Here is a 16,642-nt window from a genome sequence, read left to right on the forward strand (position 1 = left end):
AATGGCACTAAGCCTGCTTAGCACCTTTATTTAACGTCAGGGTAGGCATTAGTGGACCTGTGGACCCATTTCCATGGTCAAACACCATGGAAGGAGCCCACAGGTGCCCTCCCTAAGCCCTAGGAACACCCCCAAACACACCAGAGGGACACCACAGGATGGGGGACCCCATCCCAGATAAGTAGGGTAAGTAGAGGTAAGTATTGTTTTTTTTCTTCTTCAAAGTGCCATTGGGGGCCCTAAAACAGGCCCCCCTACATGGCACTGGGTGCAATGGCCATGCCGAGGGGACCCTTGTCCCCTGTGCTGGCCATTGGGGTGGTGGGCATGACTCCTATCTTTTATAAGACAGGAGTCATGTGGTATGGATGGTTTTGCATCAAGAAATGACACTAGGCTGGTTAGTCATTTTGATTGACTTTAACCAGCCTAACATCATTTTTTTAGTGCAACCCCCCCTTCTCCCATACCGCCATCCCCCCGGCTAACATCATTTTCCATGATGCTAGCCCACCCTATGTGCCGGATTGTGCAATCCATAAATTCTGCTCTTGTCTGGTGTCCCGGAACGGCCAAGCAGGTGCTATACTTTTAGATGCAAAACTGCACAAAGGCAGTTTTGCGTCAAAGAGTATAAATATGGGCGTTAGTGCAAAGGGAGCATTACATGAGGGGTACATGAGCATTCCCATGCAACTGCCCATGCTTTTTGACACAAAACCATATTTACACCATATCTAGTAAACAGGGTTTTGCGGCAAAAAATAATGCTGCGGGAAAGCATGTGTTAAAAGGAGAATTTTTTTCATTTCTCCTTTATTTTCCAACTTTGCATGTGTGTTCACTGTGCAGCACAAATACAAAGTAGAAAATATTTTAAAACTTGTCTAGTCATAGTATTTTGTTCAGGAAGGGTACCTTTCAGTACAAAACCTATGTTAGGAGCACCACACAGTCTTGCACTACGGTGCAAAGGTGTGTACAAGGTGCTCTGCAGCAACATACTGCGCCAGCGCTGGGGAGAGGTGAGGAGAGTGCCGTCTCTCTGTAGATATGGCGCTCTCCTGCTCTCTCCCCATCACGCAGTGCAGTACCTTTGGGTGCTGCGGTGCATTGCGGGACACCCTTGTAAATCTGGGCTGCAGTGGTTTGTGTACTCTTGTCAAAGGATCTTAGTTTTAGTGTGTTAATATTCACAAAGTAGAAGCCTCTCATTTCACAGGAGCTCCCTAAGCAAGGATCCCTTTGCTAGGAGCATCGCCATGTTCCTGCATTCATCATGTTCATCCATTCAATACTTTTCTTCTTTCAAGAATACACAAACCTGTGTGATCCCATGAAGAGTTTAGATGCAAATACAGTGCACATCTACTGTATAATGTTCTGTTTCTGTAAGTACTTTCATAGCTGCTTGTGAAGATGTACATATTCTGTGCTTGGACTGCAGCTGGTTGGACCTTGCCTAGTCTGTGTTTGATGAAGGTTCTCAAGACATGTTCCCTGTGCATGGGAGCAGTTGGGCGAATACATTAATACTCTTCTCCCACACTTTAAACCATGAACTCAGTGGCAGTGAGCAAATATCGGAAGAGTGCTAACCTAGGAAGACTAAGGGTGTAGTCCGAGTTGAAGACATTCTTAAACAAATGATGTCACATAGTGTATTTCACAGCTCAATTTGCAGAGAATGTTGCCATAAATCTACAGCCTTTGCAGTCGTTCGGGTCATATTCTTTACTTTGGGTTGAAATTTCCTTAAGCAGGGAACATCCTCTAACCTTACTAGAAAATACTGGGTAAAACGTACTTCCCACCTTTACTAACATCCACGACATAGTTCAAAGTGGAGAAAGGGAGTGTTGTTTAATTTACCTGGCTGCTTAACAGCTCTGTAACCTATATGTAACAAAGAATGAGCGAAGTCCAGCCAGCAGAAGTGCAAGCACCCAAAAGCAAACTGAACATCACATCACTCAATTGCCTCAGTGAGTTTACATTTGCAATACTGCATCTATATTACTGAATGCAGGCACATGTAAAAAACACATGATGATTGCAGGCCCAAAGAAGTACGCCTGGCAGAAAAATGATTGTGCACAAAGCTCTTGTAATATTAAAATAAGCAGTAGTAAACAAACAATGAATATTAATAGGCATCTCACACTAGTTTACACTATGTATATTGACAGTTAAACTGTCCATGTAGCAGCGACCAGTATGGCAACCTGTGGTTTCACTGTTCAGAAATAAGCCTATTGCTTTCCAGAACCCTTGCCATGAATAAGTTGCCCTTTATTTTTTTATTTAGCGCTTCATACCGTGTTTTTTGCATTTTCTAAGCGCTGTACATTTCAGTTGTTATTACATTTTTCATGGCTTTCAGTGAGATTATATTTTGAAATACATTACCCATCCTTGGGCATATTTGTTTTTATAAACATTAGACAGTTACCAGAGAAATGTCCTCTCCTGAAATATTCAGTAAGGGACTCCCACTCATCACACCTCCCAACACTAATTAAAAATCTGAGCAGTGGTGGTTACATGGCTTGACTGCTAGCCGGGCACAACAGATTTAGAGAGGCTTGTTGATGAGCCCTTAATCAGAGGAGCCTGAACCAGTCAGGCCCCGGGTCATTGCTAACTTTTCCTCGTGCTTTAAAAAGTCTCTGCTGTTGTTTCTCTCGGTATTCTCTCAATAGATGCGAGGTCATTCATCACTGGGGACATTTATCCCCCGCCCACAATCCAGCCCCTTCCACAGGCCTAAAAATAAATTTAGACATAACATTCGTCCCTCTGTCCCGCCAATTTTCAAGCACTTCTATTTCAGGAATGCATTCCTTGATTAGGAAACTAAGATTATGATGGCTGTCTAATAACACCTGGCGCAGCTGTGCATCTTCCTTTCTAAACTCCTTCCTTTTCGTGTCTTGACCCCTGGAGTTCACCTGGCTTTTATGTAAGCCCTGTGTTGTGTAACGCCAGGTCCTACAGTACAAAGGGGCATATTTATACTCTGTTTGCACTGAATGTGCGTCAAAAAGTTTGACGCACATTCGGCGCAAACCTTGCCCCATATTTAAACTTTGACGCCCGACCCCGCGGACGTCAAAATTCCACAGTGTGCATCATTTTTTGGAAGCGGGAAACTGCCTTGCGTTAACGATATGCAAGGTAGGCGTTCCCTTCCAAAAAATGACTTTAAGGCCTGTGCGCCTTATTTATACCCCAGCGTCATTTTGACGCACAGGAGGGGGTGGGCCTTAAAAAACGGCGCACAGCCTGGTGTGTGCCATTTTTTAACGTCTGGGTCAGGGCAGGAGTCCAGAGGTGCCCTCCCCCGCCCCCAGGGACACCCCCTGCCACCCTCGCCCACCCCTGGAGGACACCCATGGATGGGGGGACCCATCCCAGATAAGTAAAGGTAAGTTCAGGTAAGTATTTTTTAAAGTTTTTTTTTTAAGTGGCATGGGGGGGCCTAATTTGGACAGAAGTCCCCTGGGCATGGCCATTGGGCAAGGGGGCATGACTCCTGTCTTTGCTAAGACAGGAGTCATGTCAATGGGAGTTGTGTGTCAAAAAAAATGGCGCCAGTCCGGTTTGAGGCCTGATTTTTGCCTCAGACCTGACTTGCACCATTTTTTGACGCACAACCCCCATTTTCTCCTACGCCGGCGCTGCCTGGTGTGAGTCATTTTTTTTTTTTACTCAGACCAGTCTGCAGCGTCGGCTAACGTCATTCTTTAAATAAGGCGCCCGCATGGCACGTTGGAATGGCATTAGCTGGCGTCAAAAAGTATAAATATGGCCCTAAGACCCGTATTTATACTTTTTTAGCGCCACATTTGTGCCGTTTTTTGACGCAAATGCAGCGCTAAAAAAGTATAAATATGGGCCTAAGTGCTTCATTTCTCTACTTACATGGCCAACCCATGTAACCCATACTTAATTAAAACAAAAGAGAGTGCAGAACCTCAGAGTTTGTCTTATAAGCCTGCATCTGTCGTGGCAAATCCTGTGGTTGCCAAATACCAAGGGAGGCTAATTTTGATTATACCTTATGACTCTTTCTCCCGGCTCCTCCATTTCCTGTCTCTTAACCTCACTCTTTAGGTCTATTTTCAATCCCTATTTTCCCCTTTCATCATTAATTTTGTTAGACTTGCCAGACTTAGGGGGGTCTTCCCCCAAACCTTTGCCTTTCCTATGTTTTGCTGAAATTCGTTGTTATTGGCTTTAGGACTAAGTGCACTCTACCACTCCTAACCAGTACTAAGGTTCTTGTGCTCAGTCCGCTAAACATGGTAAAATTGGCTTTGGCCTAATTGACATATTTAATTTACGTATAAGTCCTATATAGAGTGGTACTCCAGTTACCGAGGGCCCATTTGGTAAATGCTATTAGTGAGCTTGTGGTACCTATTCTGCCACCCACTTATTTAGCCTCTTAATACATGTCACAGACCTACAATTGCAGTTTTGAACTGCCAATTCGACTTGGCAATACAAGCCCTTGACAAGCCTTAAACTTCCCTTTTATTGATGTGTCACTCCTCAATAGCCCACAGGGCAGGGTGAACTGCAATTAAAGGATTGGACATACACTTTAAAATTTTCCATGTCCGGGTTGTGGAAAAATTCCTAAATTCATTTTTTCAATACAGTGAGGCCTATCTGTCCAATAGGATAACATTTGGTTGCCTTATAACATTTAATAAGTGATAACTTTTGATTGGGAACAGGTATTTCATGTTTGTTATCTATGACATTGTGATTAAAACCCCTCTTTAATTATAAAGTCATATTTTAAATTACAATTGTGATAAAGCCACTCTTAGAAAGTTGCTGTTTTTCTGCCCTAAATAATCTGGTGCCTGCTCCCCTGAGTCGTATGAGTTGGTGTAGTTGGCAGTTGAACTTTGCTTAGTCCTCCCAGACAGCCACACAATAGAGGGATTAGGTGTGCCTGGATGAGCAATCAACTGGCAGGATGGGTGGGGGAGCTGGGCACAGACCCACTTGCAACTGAATAGGCTGTGCCCTGCCTCCATAAAAAGGACTTGTCACCCCTGAATTATTCATGCACCCAGCTTGAAGATGGGGCAAGGGAGCAAGGAAACGGCAAGCATTTCAAAGGAACTTTTCTAGAAACTTCTACTTCAAAGAAGGCTCCATGTATAAAAAGGGGACCTTCAGACCCATTCTTCAGTTCACTTTCTGGACTTGTGGAAGGACTCTCAGAGGACTGTCTGCAACTACAGCAAGCAGTGTACTCCACAAGACTGCTTTGCTATGCCTGGAATGACTGCTTCACTGCCTAGAGCCTGGCTTGAACCCTCACCGGCCTGCACTTGCTGCTTAAGCCCGGTTTCATCACTTGGACACAGGACTACCAGAGTGAATCCAAGGGCTAGTTTGCTGGCCTCTTGATCAAAGCCTTGGGGGCATAAGACCCTCCCACCATAATGAACCCAGCTTGAGTGAGTCCTGAACCGCCAAGTGATGCCTCCCTCCCGGACATGGACTATGCTTGTGATGTTAAAGGTGCCCAGACAGTAAGGCCCATATTCATACTTTTTTTAGCACCACATTTGCGTCATTTATGACGCAAATGTGGTGCTAAAAAAAATATAAATATGGGCCTAAATATCCAAAGCTTGAGACTTGGAAACATTTTGGCTAAAAACTGCTCTGAGAACCGAGGGAAGACTGGGACCAACCTGCTCATCTATCCACCCACCCAAGGTGCACCACGGTCAGCCTGACTTTCAGTAGCTCTGCTACATTCTTGTCCACAGCAGCAAATCCTGTTCAGTGGTCCTTCCCCAAGGAACTCTCATCTGCTACAGCCTCCTGCCTCATCCCGCTGGAGATTTTTAAGTACCAAAAAGGACAGAAATCTTCACTGTGACTCAATCCAGCAGCTCCCTGACAACAACGCCTCCTCCTCAGACACCACCTGCCGACTTGCCCCAAAGAACTTTACCTTCTCAGAGCATTTTCTCCAAAATGTATTCCAAGTCCAAAAGTAAGAGCCGACTGGGCCCAATCCACTTCTTGTATCTGATCAGTGCTCCATCATGGCCGCACATACTTTTTGACTTTGATGCGTCTTCAATGGTTTGATTTCTGTGGTTGGCGCTTTTATCTTTTAGGTGCTAGATTTTACAAAAAAGTTTAAAAATTCATAAACCTGGTCCTAGTCACTGGATTTGTATCTTTTTGGAGTCCAATAATTTTCTAAATTCTACACTATTTTCCTCTATTAGTGTGAGATTTTTCTTCTGTTGTGTTTTCCCTTTTATACTGTTTGTGTGCTGTATAAATACTTTACCCATTACCCATAAGTTAAGCCTGATTGCTTTTTGTACCAAGCTACGATTGGACTATGGCAAAACATTTTTTTTTCCTTGGCCTCTCCTTGCTTTAGCATCTTCAACAAGCGCAAGGTGGCTTAGCCAGGTCAGGACTGGGTCTAAATCGTTCTGAAACAACCCAGGCTCGTTCTGACCCATGCATTTGTCCCCAGGCGCATATCAGGCTTGATTGAGGCTTTGTGTACTAAATGCAGAGGGGTTAGCCCACCATCTATCAAGGGAGTTGGAAAAAGCAATTCTCTCTTATTCATTGCCTTTTGGAAAAGCCTGAATATAGGTCTCTCTCTTTAACTTTGCATCTTTTGTCTTTTGTTGCTGGCTGTGCTGGTGTTTGGTTCTATACAGCCCTATATTAGGTAAAGGTATGCTTTAAAAATACTTAAACTTCCTATCCCTTTGAGACAGTGGGTGTAGCCTGGGGCACATGGTCAGGCACTGCATAGGATCCTTTCTAAAACAGCCACACAAGCCTGGGGTCAAATAAAGGGTCTGGGGCAAGTAGTTTTGGCACCATGATGACATTTGTACACATTTTGTCACTTTTTGCCTTCTGTGGGCTCAGATGTGATGCTGCTATGGGCAATCTGACACCACATTTCTGGTGCCAGGCTAGATAGCTTCCCACTATTAAACATCCAAAATGTGATGGGAGGAATCTGGCCAAAAAATGGTGCCACTCAAGACAGAGGCCCACCTTACGCAAGTCAGTGCTGATTTACATAAAGCAGGCCTCTCTCTAGAGTGGCGGAGTTGGTGAAAAACGATGGATTGGAATGTTACAGAACAATTTCCAGTGCTTCTACTGTTTACTAGCATTCCTCCAATCCCCTTTGGTGTGTTGGCTGCCTACTGTTGCCCTAATGAAGCACATGCCTTGCACATAGACAGATACTGTGAGGCACTTTGGGCACAAGGAAAAAAGGAGGGACCATTTATTCATTTAAGGAGGCCACAAGGAATGCAATTAGCAATTCGATATATCTAAAGACTGTGAGCAGTTTAATGCACATGGACAAACAGTGTGATGATCTTGGAGCAAATAGAAAGAGTGCACAATTGGACGGATACTGTGTGCAACCAGGGATACAAATCGGATGACACAGCAAGGAAAACATTTTTAAGTGTATATTGGTTAAAAAAAAAAGAAAAAATCTTCACAACCGGTATTTATTTTTCATTCTTTGGCACATCCTGGGTGAAAATGCACCAATGAAATTTGCATTGGCATTAGTTACTCTCCAAGGATGGTGTTTCAAAAAAAGCTTTCAGGTATTGTCAGACAATCGGGTCATCTTTCAAGTGTTATCAACCAAAAGGTCACCTGTCGAGTGCTTTTAGTGCTGTTAGCCAATCGGATACTGACTAATTTTCATGAGGATTCACAGAACACAGATCCATCATTAAGCTGTCAACGTATTTCTATTCTGCACCTGGTCAGTGCCGACTTAGGCCCATTTTATGACTTCGGCGGTCCAAACAGTTGACCGCCGAAGTCACACCGGCCAGGAGACCGCTAGTGATGGCGGTCTTGAGACCGTCATATTATGACTCCTGGCAGTTCTCCACCATAAACTGGGCAGAGGGCCGCCAGCAGCCATACTGGTGGTCGGCGGTCTAGTGGAGGTTGCTCTGCTGGCACCCCCACATCATCACAACACCGCCCGCCGTATGACAACTTTGTAATCGGTGTGGCGGTGTTGTGGTGCCGGCAGAGCATGCCCCATGGACCCTGTTCCCTACCGGAGGACCACCGCAAGCAGGTAAGATGATCGTCCAACAGGGGAGGGGGGTTGAGTGTTGTGTGCGTGAATGGGGGTGTCAGTGTGTATGAATGGAGGGGAGGGTGTCTGTGTGCGGGTGTGTGCATGTATCTGTGTGAATGCATATCCGCGGGGTTGGGGTGTGTGTTATGGACACGTGTAAGTGTGTGAATGTGTGTGCGTGGATGTGTGTGCATGAGTGGATGTGGGTATGTACATGGTTCGGGGGTGAGTGGTGTCTTCGGGGCTCAGGTGGGTGGGAGGGGGTCTGTGGCTGTTTTGGGGGGGCGGCTCACATACTGGCGACAGGAATGTTAATTCCGGTCCCCAGTATCCTTTCCACCAGGAATTAATTCCCTGTCAGTAAGGAGACTCATAATACCATCAACAGTATAAGGTGGACCGCCGGGCCGAAGGTGGTACACCTTCGGCCCCCGTCGTCCCACCGCCCAGGCGGTGAACAGGCTGCTTTGCAGCCCATTCACCGCCGTGGTCATAATTTGGCGGTTCTGCTCTGCCACGCTGTCAGCGGTGTTACCGGCGTGGCGGTGGCAGTGCAGGACTGCCAAACTCATAATGACCACCTTAATTTTGTGGTGAATTGCAGGAAAAATCACTGAAAATAATTTTATTGTTTCAAAAAAACAGTATCGGAATAAGTTGTAAGTATATGATCAGCAGTTGAATGCCCACACCTAAAGACCCCATCCGGCAAGATGGCACATCCAAGAACGACTGCCTACTTAATAGTGTGGAAAAGACTGCTTTAATGAGACAGGTGCATAAGTTTAAATACCAAAAACATTGGCTCTATGCCTTACATATTAAAACAATCTAGCCTCACTATGTACCTTAATAACTAACCAAAAACCCCTCCCCTGAGCCGAACCCTCCCAAGAAAACCAACCAAATACAATCACCATGCTCCTCACTCAAACTCTCCGCATTCAACCCTCTTGCATACAGCACTGTTGTTATCTCAAGCCATTCATAACTACCCCTCCCCCCAAAACAACTTTAACTGGTTCTCAACATGACAAATGTTTCTTGCAATAACTTTTAAAGTTGTGTGCCAAAACTGCCACCAGAAACCCAACCAGAGTTTTTCTGCCCCCCCATTTCCCCTCCACACATATGCTATGACTTACATCCCCATCCGCAAATATAACATCTCTGCTAAGACATTCTGTGCCTGCACAAGTACAACTCAACCCTGAAGATGGATAGATGTACTCCATCTGGACAAAGAAATTCAACCATTTTAAATTTTATAGCGGAATGTTCCAAAAAGACCAACTCTTCCAGCTTGCAAAACTTCCTAAACTGGTACCTTTCTGATGGGCCCTGTCAGTCTCCCCAGGTTTTGTAGCCCCCCACAAAACTCTACTGGGCATCAATTCTGCCATACCCATCCGAGACCCCTTAATAGTTGATAAATCCAATTTCATGCCCTTCACCAGTGCCAAACTTTTTCTTCAACTAGATTGTTTTCTCCCAGGTGCACAATTAAAACATCGGGGCGCGGCTGCCCTCCAACAGTAAACTGAGTTTGGGTAACTGTTAGGACTGCCTGATACAGTGGTGCAACTCAAATAGTTTGGAAAGAGGGGCGTGAGGTGGCACTAACTGATGACCTCCTCTCCTGGAATTCGCATGCTTTGCTTCCCACTTCACAAAAGAGTAGCCACAGTTCCATACCTCAAAATGCCCTCTTTGGGCCTGCAATGCCACCTAGGAGAAAAGGAATCATGTAAGTGTAAATCATGGAAGACCCAACCCAATTGCAAATATCGCTGATAACAATTAGAGTGGCAACAGGCCCACATGCCTAATCTCTGCCGCAGTCCAACCCCTACGCTCAGCCTCTGTTGCCATTACGATCCGAAAAAGGGGAGTCACATAATACTGAGCATCCTACCCCAGCATAACCAGTGCTGTCTTCAAACCCCTAAAACCTATGATGTAGAAAAAAACGCATCCCATCCATGTCGCGAAAATCTCACCCTGTCCCCCGAACCCTGCCTGCTCAATGACAGCCACTATTCCAGAGGACAAGCCCATGTATCCGAATACGCAGTTATGGTCATGCAACTGCCCATGCCCAAGTAGTCAGTTTTTGACTTTGGAATCCATATTTGCACTGCTCTAACCATTGTCTTGACATCCTGCCAACACATCCCCATTTTAACTTTATTTCTGTCCAGCTCTGCAACCCTGAATGCACAGAAAAACAGCCAAGCTATTAACTGAGAAACATAGGGCCTCCCAATCATCCCAACACACATGCTGTGAAAAACCAATCACCTGCTTCAAAATGCCCAATGTAACAGGGCACTGCACTCGTACCTCAGTGCACTGTTCCCTGGACCAACCCTCCAGAATCCACTTCCCCATTTCCCTAGCCATCAGTTCATAGCCCCACTACAGTTTCTCGTAAAATCCCTCCACAGTCAACTTACCGGCTATATTAACAGCTGACAAACCTTTCTGAATCAGACACATAATGAAATGTACCACATCGTTTCGCTGAGCTTGACCTCTGTCCGTGCTGCTATGTTGTATTGCCACCGACTGCACAAAATCATCCCATGCACGACCATACGCTTTACGAGTAGACTCCGACAATGACTCCAGGATAAGCTGCATCACGTGGCCTCTCCCACAGCCCGCAAATGCAGCGGAACCGCTGTCCTCCGTTCATCTGCCCATGGTGCAAGCCCACAGAACTTCGTCCATGGGAAACAAGAAAGAGCGCCTGCAATCTCATTGTGGACTCCAGCAATATGCTGCACTTTGTAAGTGACATTCTCGTGTAAGAACTCTGAAGCAACAACACATAAACATTTCCAGACCTTGGGATCTCGTGCAAACTGACGGTTAACAATGCTCACTATGGACATGTTGTCCATGTTTAACAGAACTGTCTTGTTTGCAGTGTGTCTGAGGGGGTGCCACTTTGCAATCACCAATGGAAAAAAATTCCAAGAACACAGTAATCGGACACCCCTCTTCCACCCTTCTCGTTATTCCTCCGCACACCACTGGCCTTGCCAAAATATGCCAAAACCGTGGTCGCCTATTGCGTCTGAGATTAGCTTGACAGACCATTTTATCTGCTTCCTGCCATCATGTCATCCTGGCTTCATGCCATCAGAATCCCATTGTCTTCACATAGAAACATTCCCCACTGATGCAAATCCTCCCATACTCCTGGTTTGATGCACATCTGTGCTAGGGGAAGGATGTGCCAGCCAGTGCCCAGCCCAGTCCCCTACAAGTAGTTCTCCTACCTCTTATAGCCCTAAATGCAAAGTTCACATTTCCAAGCAGAAACTGTCTTCTACCTGTATTTTTGCTTTGACCAACATCCTGTCCAGCAGCTCAATACAATGCCGCCTCTTCTTAGGCAATCTAATTTCCATCGTGACAGAATCCAGCTCGATGCCCAGGTAGATAAGGGCCTGTACCGGGCCTACTGTTTTCTCCAGTGCCAATGGAACACCCAGATCCTTAATGACCTCCTGAAACAACAGCACACTCTCCTGACATTCCTCAGACTGTGTTGCTCCCACCATGAAGTGACAGTGACTCATGACCTCCTTCCCTTCCCTGTGTGAAAAAATCTTCTACAGAAAAGTACTGAATGCCTTAGAGAACAAACCTGAATCAGAACAACCTATAGGGAGAGCCTTGTCCACAAAAACATTCCAGCCAAACTGTATGCCCAACAACTCTGTGAAAATCCAACTTCAAGTTGCATTTTGCCATCAACGCTGCTTGTTCCCATTGCATTCACCAGCTGAACAGCCGTATCCACTGATGCATAATGCACCCTGCTAAACTCCTCTGGGATTAAATTTTTCACCCACAAGCCCTCTAGTCAAGACAGGTGGTGAATCAAACAAAACTCATCAGGATCCTTCTTGGGAACCACCTCAATCTACGACACTGTCACATTTTCCAAAGGACCGTCGTAAAATGGCCCTTCCATCTTCCTTCTTTTACCTCCTTTAACAGCTTGCTGCACAACAAATCATTTTGCTCCTTCACTGATTGCAAGTTGTCCGCTCATTGGCATACCATGGGACCACCACAACAAACGAAAACTGAACAGAAAACCAGATGACAACAAATCCTTTTCTTCTGCTGATTCCAACACATCCAGCCAAAAGCGCAACCGCTCTATATTAACTGGTGTACATGCTCTACCGATAGGATTCTGACCACCCCTGCTGCAATCCGCAGGACTGGACCCTTCACCTGCAGTGGGACCCTGCTGTCCGAAGTACCCCCTTGGGGACCGCACTAGGTAAGCATACGCTTCCCACCACACTTAGAGCATTTATGGCGAGTTGCTATTTTTGTTCCTTGTGGCCTCCTTAATAAATAAATAAGTGGCCCCTCCTTTTATCTTTGTGCCCAAAGCGCCTCACTGTCTGCCTATGCCCAGGTCATGTGCTTCATTAAGGCAATAGTAGGCAGCTCAGACACCAAAGGTGATGGGAGGAATGCTTGTAAACAGTAGAACCACTGGCAATCGCTCTGTAGCATTCCAATCCATCGATCCAAAATCTACCCATCTCCTGGTTATACCAAAAGGTTCCATCTTCTCTCCAATCAATGTCAATCTTACAAGAAAACAGCCTGGTACCAGCTCTCCCTTCTAGAAATAAATGACTGTTTTCCTTGAAACAGACTTCAAAGCAGCAGTGCTTGGTCAGCCCCTCTCAGGCTTGGATAAAGGCAGCTCAACACTAGTTCAAGGCTAACCTGAAGCCACTGTGCCCCCTCCCACACGCTCCCATGAAGAATACTGCACACAGTCTGTGGCTCAGCAATGGTCCCACACCAGGAACTTTATTTGCTTCCCACCCAGGCCTGCGTCATCTACAAGACCAGCTGCATCACATTAGAAGGCCATCAAAATGACACTGAGCCTCTTAGCAAGGAAACCAAGCACATCAGTTGGAGCGTGCCAGACCAGAAGCTGAGGCAGCGCCAGATCCCAGACAAAAATATGCAAGAAGGAAAAAAACATAGGGCAGATCTTCCCAGTATCCGCTCCGAAGACATAGAAAAACATCCTCATCAACATAGCTGCTATTATCAGAAATACCCTTAAAGGCCATCAAAGTACATTGCCCTCCTCCCTCACCCCGCCACAGAAGAGAAATCCACCCAATCTCGCAGCATTATCCCTGTACCGTCCTCCCTTTTCTATTATACGCCCTGCTGCTTAGCTTTGTTTACATTACATAAATTTCCATACATTCGCACACAAAATAGTTAAGTTACTATGTTTTTCTGTTTTTATAAACCTCCATTAATTATTACAGTAGATTGAATGGAAATTGATAGGGCGGGGAGGCCGTCTCCTGCCTTCCAGATGCTCTTTGTGGCCTCCCCTGGTTTCCTCTCGAGCAGTGCCTGGGTTTCTAACCCTGAGTACACCATGATTCCGCTCACCCTCACATTCAAACTATGACTTAAATGTCTTCCTCTTCTTCTGTATTGGTCCCTCCTGATCACTGCACTCATCCATCATCGTTCATTTCCTGTTCTCTTCGTTCTAACCAATGAGCAGGTGCTAACGGATGGATACCCCAAACACTTGCCAATCCTCCTGGTGGCATTACGATAGCGTTTTTTTAAAAGACCTCATCACATATTAGCCTCTTTTATCTTGCCTTCCTTGCACTTTGTTCACTTCCAGTGCCTCTTCTCAGTACTTTGTGGCCACCACACCCTAGCGTTTCACAATGTGCTACACAAATAAGGAACACAACATTTCAACATCTAAACTTGCATTTTATAACCTGATGGCAGCAAGATGAAACATCAATTTTAAAGCAAAAACAGAATTATCAGATAGGTCAGTGTGTGGGCCAGTTTTTTGGCTGTTTGGGGTCTGTTTGTTGTCTGCTGGGACTTTTTTTTAGGTCGAGCGTGCAAGCGTTTTGACCTGTTGTGCGTATTGTGGGCTTTTAACCATGCCCATCTCACGTCCATCACTTTCATTCATTTCTGGGCTTGCCTTTCAAAAATCACTTGGTGTCATTGGTAAAAGCTTTATATATGTCCCGCCTTGAGGCTGTTTTTGTCATGCCTTGCAGACTGCCCCTGATACATGGATTATTGCATGACTGCCAATATACTTCAGCATGGGCACATTTTTCTTCTTTTGTCCCTCCCCTTCGTGCTGCATGGCGGCCATGGCTCTCACAGCAGGAAACAGGCACAACAGCGTGAACTTGATAGGCGGTATTGGAGCGCTGGTCACATTGTTGACAGTTACCTCATCAGTCATTTCTTGTGACCCTCCCCTTAAACACTTGACATTGGTAAATGATTTACTTAAAACAGAAATCCTCAAAGCAAAAGTGACTCTCCTTGCACAGTGGGAGAGCTGCTAGTACGATATTCACTGCACATGGGGAAACTCGAGCCATAATGATTTGCAGGTCATTACTTTTACAAAACGTTTTGCTCATAACTCAGCCTGTGGTGGTCCTAGGACAATGGGACCACCACCCAAATGTTCAGCATGACCCACTTTCTGTCTAGGTCATCTTTGGGTCCCCACACTAGGTTAGTAGGGACCCCAAAATAATAACCCCTCCCACCATTCAGTGTCTTTTTAAATGCTCTTGTGGCTGGAACTTTTGTTTAACAGCTGGGAATAGATTGTGTTTTAAGGAGCCTGCTTGTAATATCATAAATATAGGCCTGTTGCCCCAGAAAATGTGTAATGCACTACGCTCTCTAGGGGCTAAATATATGGTTACACTACATTATTTATTGCCATTTGTTTGTGTGGCTATGCCTTCTAGGGGCTAACTATATAGATACATGACCATGTTTCTTACAAATGTTATTTTCATTTTAGTGTCCTCTAGAGGCTGTTCTAAGCCTTACATTCATATCAACATATTAAAATATTTGTGACACGGAAACTTGCTCTATCATGCTTTGCAGGGCATTACTTTTAGATAACATTTTTGCTCATAACTCAGCCTGTGGTGGTCTTAGGACAATTGAACCACCCTCAAATCATGCACCACGACGTGCTCTTGCTGTCTACACCATCCCTGGCTCCCCACACTGTGTTAGTGGGGACTCCAAAATAATAATTTACAGTTAGAAGAAATTATGTTTTATAGGCCTTGTTTGTAATATTATTGTGATAGGCCTGTTAGCCTTGAAAATGTGTAATGCACTACTCGCTATAGGCGCTAAACATATGGTCACAATGCATTACTTTCTCCCATTCTCTTTTTAGGAGGTTATGCTCTCTAAGGCCTGACTGCATGGTCAGATGACCATGTTTCTTCCAAATGTTATTTTTATTGTGGTGTCCTCTAGGGTCTGTTCTGAGCATTGCAGTCAACTTACTATAATATTCATGGCATGAAAACACACCCCATAAAATGTTGCACAGCATTAGTTTTACAAAACATTTCTGCTCATAACTCAGCCTGTGGTGGTCCTAGGATAATGGGACCACCTTCAAAACGCTCTGTCTACATCATTGCTGGGTCCTCACATTAGGTTACTGAGGACCCCAAAATAATAACCCCTCTCACCATTCAGGGGGTTATTCCAACTTTGGAGGAGGTGGTAATCCGTCCCAAATGTGACGGATTTACCACCAGCCGTATTACGAGTTCCATAGGATATAATGGACTTGTAATACGGCTGGTGGTATATCCGTCACTTTACCGTCACTTTTGGGACGGATTACCACTTCCTCCAAAGTTGGAATAACCCCCTCAGTGTCTTAAGTATTCTCATGGTTAGAACTTTTGTTTTACAGCTGGGAGGAGTTTTGTTTTAAAGGCCTTTTTGTAATATCATTGCAGGAGGCATGCTAGCCTTAAAAACGCCCTCTAGGGGCTTAGTATATGGTTACACCTCATTACTTTCACCTGTTTTTTTCACGGGGTTATGGCCCCTAGGGGCTAACCATATGGTTACGTGGCCACGTTTCATACAAATTATATTTTTGTTATGGTGCCCTCTAGGGGCTATTTTGAGCATTACAGTCTTGTGCCAAAATGTTATTTCTGATAAAGGTTTATATGATAATTGTATATGTTTTAATAATCTCTCCTTATTACAGTTATGACCATGATTCAGGCCTATTTAACATCCTTACTACACTATGACTGTTTGAACACTCTTGATATGTTGGGGTGACCCTTCTATTCTTCATAATCTTTCCAATTCGGTTGCCCTCGGTACCGCAGACTATCCTTTTCTCTGACACTTATTTACATCTGGTGTTTCAGTCACTGACTATGCATAGAGTTTTTGGATGTCTTCAGAACTAGTTCTTGGTTATGTTGCCTTTTCTGTGAGCTTATATGGATTATGAGATTGATCTGTGTTGCTCCTATTTAGGATTCTCTTTGCAATCACTCTCTGCCTCAGAAATCCAGAAGTACAGAATTTAGGGCCAGATTTACAAGAAAGTGGCGCATCAGCACCGATGCGCCACTTTTT

At 44.9% G+C, this 16,642-nt stretch overlaps 1 protein-coding gene across 1 annotated transcript in view; it reads right to left on the minus strand.

The window, feature by feature from the left end:
- The window catches only part of MMP23B (matrix metallopeptidase 23B), a 99,133-nt gene that overhangs the window by 8,609 nt on the left and 73,882 nt on the right, over positions 1 to 16,642 (minus strand). The gene's annotated exons all lie outside the window — the stretch shown is intronic.

The sequence above is a fragment of the Pleurodeles waltl genome, chromosome 6, assembly GCF_031143425.1.
Source record: "Pleurodeles waltl isolate 20211129_DDA chromosome 6, aPleWal1.hap1.20221129, whole genome shotgun sequence".
In the NCBI taxonomy this organism is placed as follows: Eukaryota; Metazoa; Chordata; class Amphibia; order Caudata; family Salamandridae; genus Pleurodeles; species Pleurodeles waltl.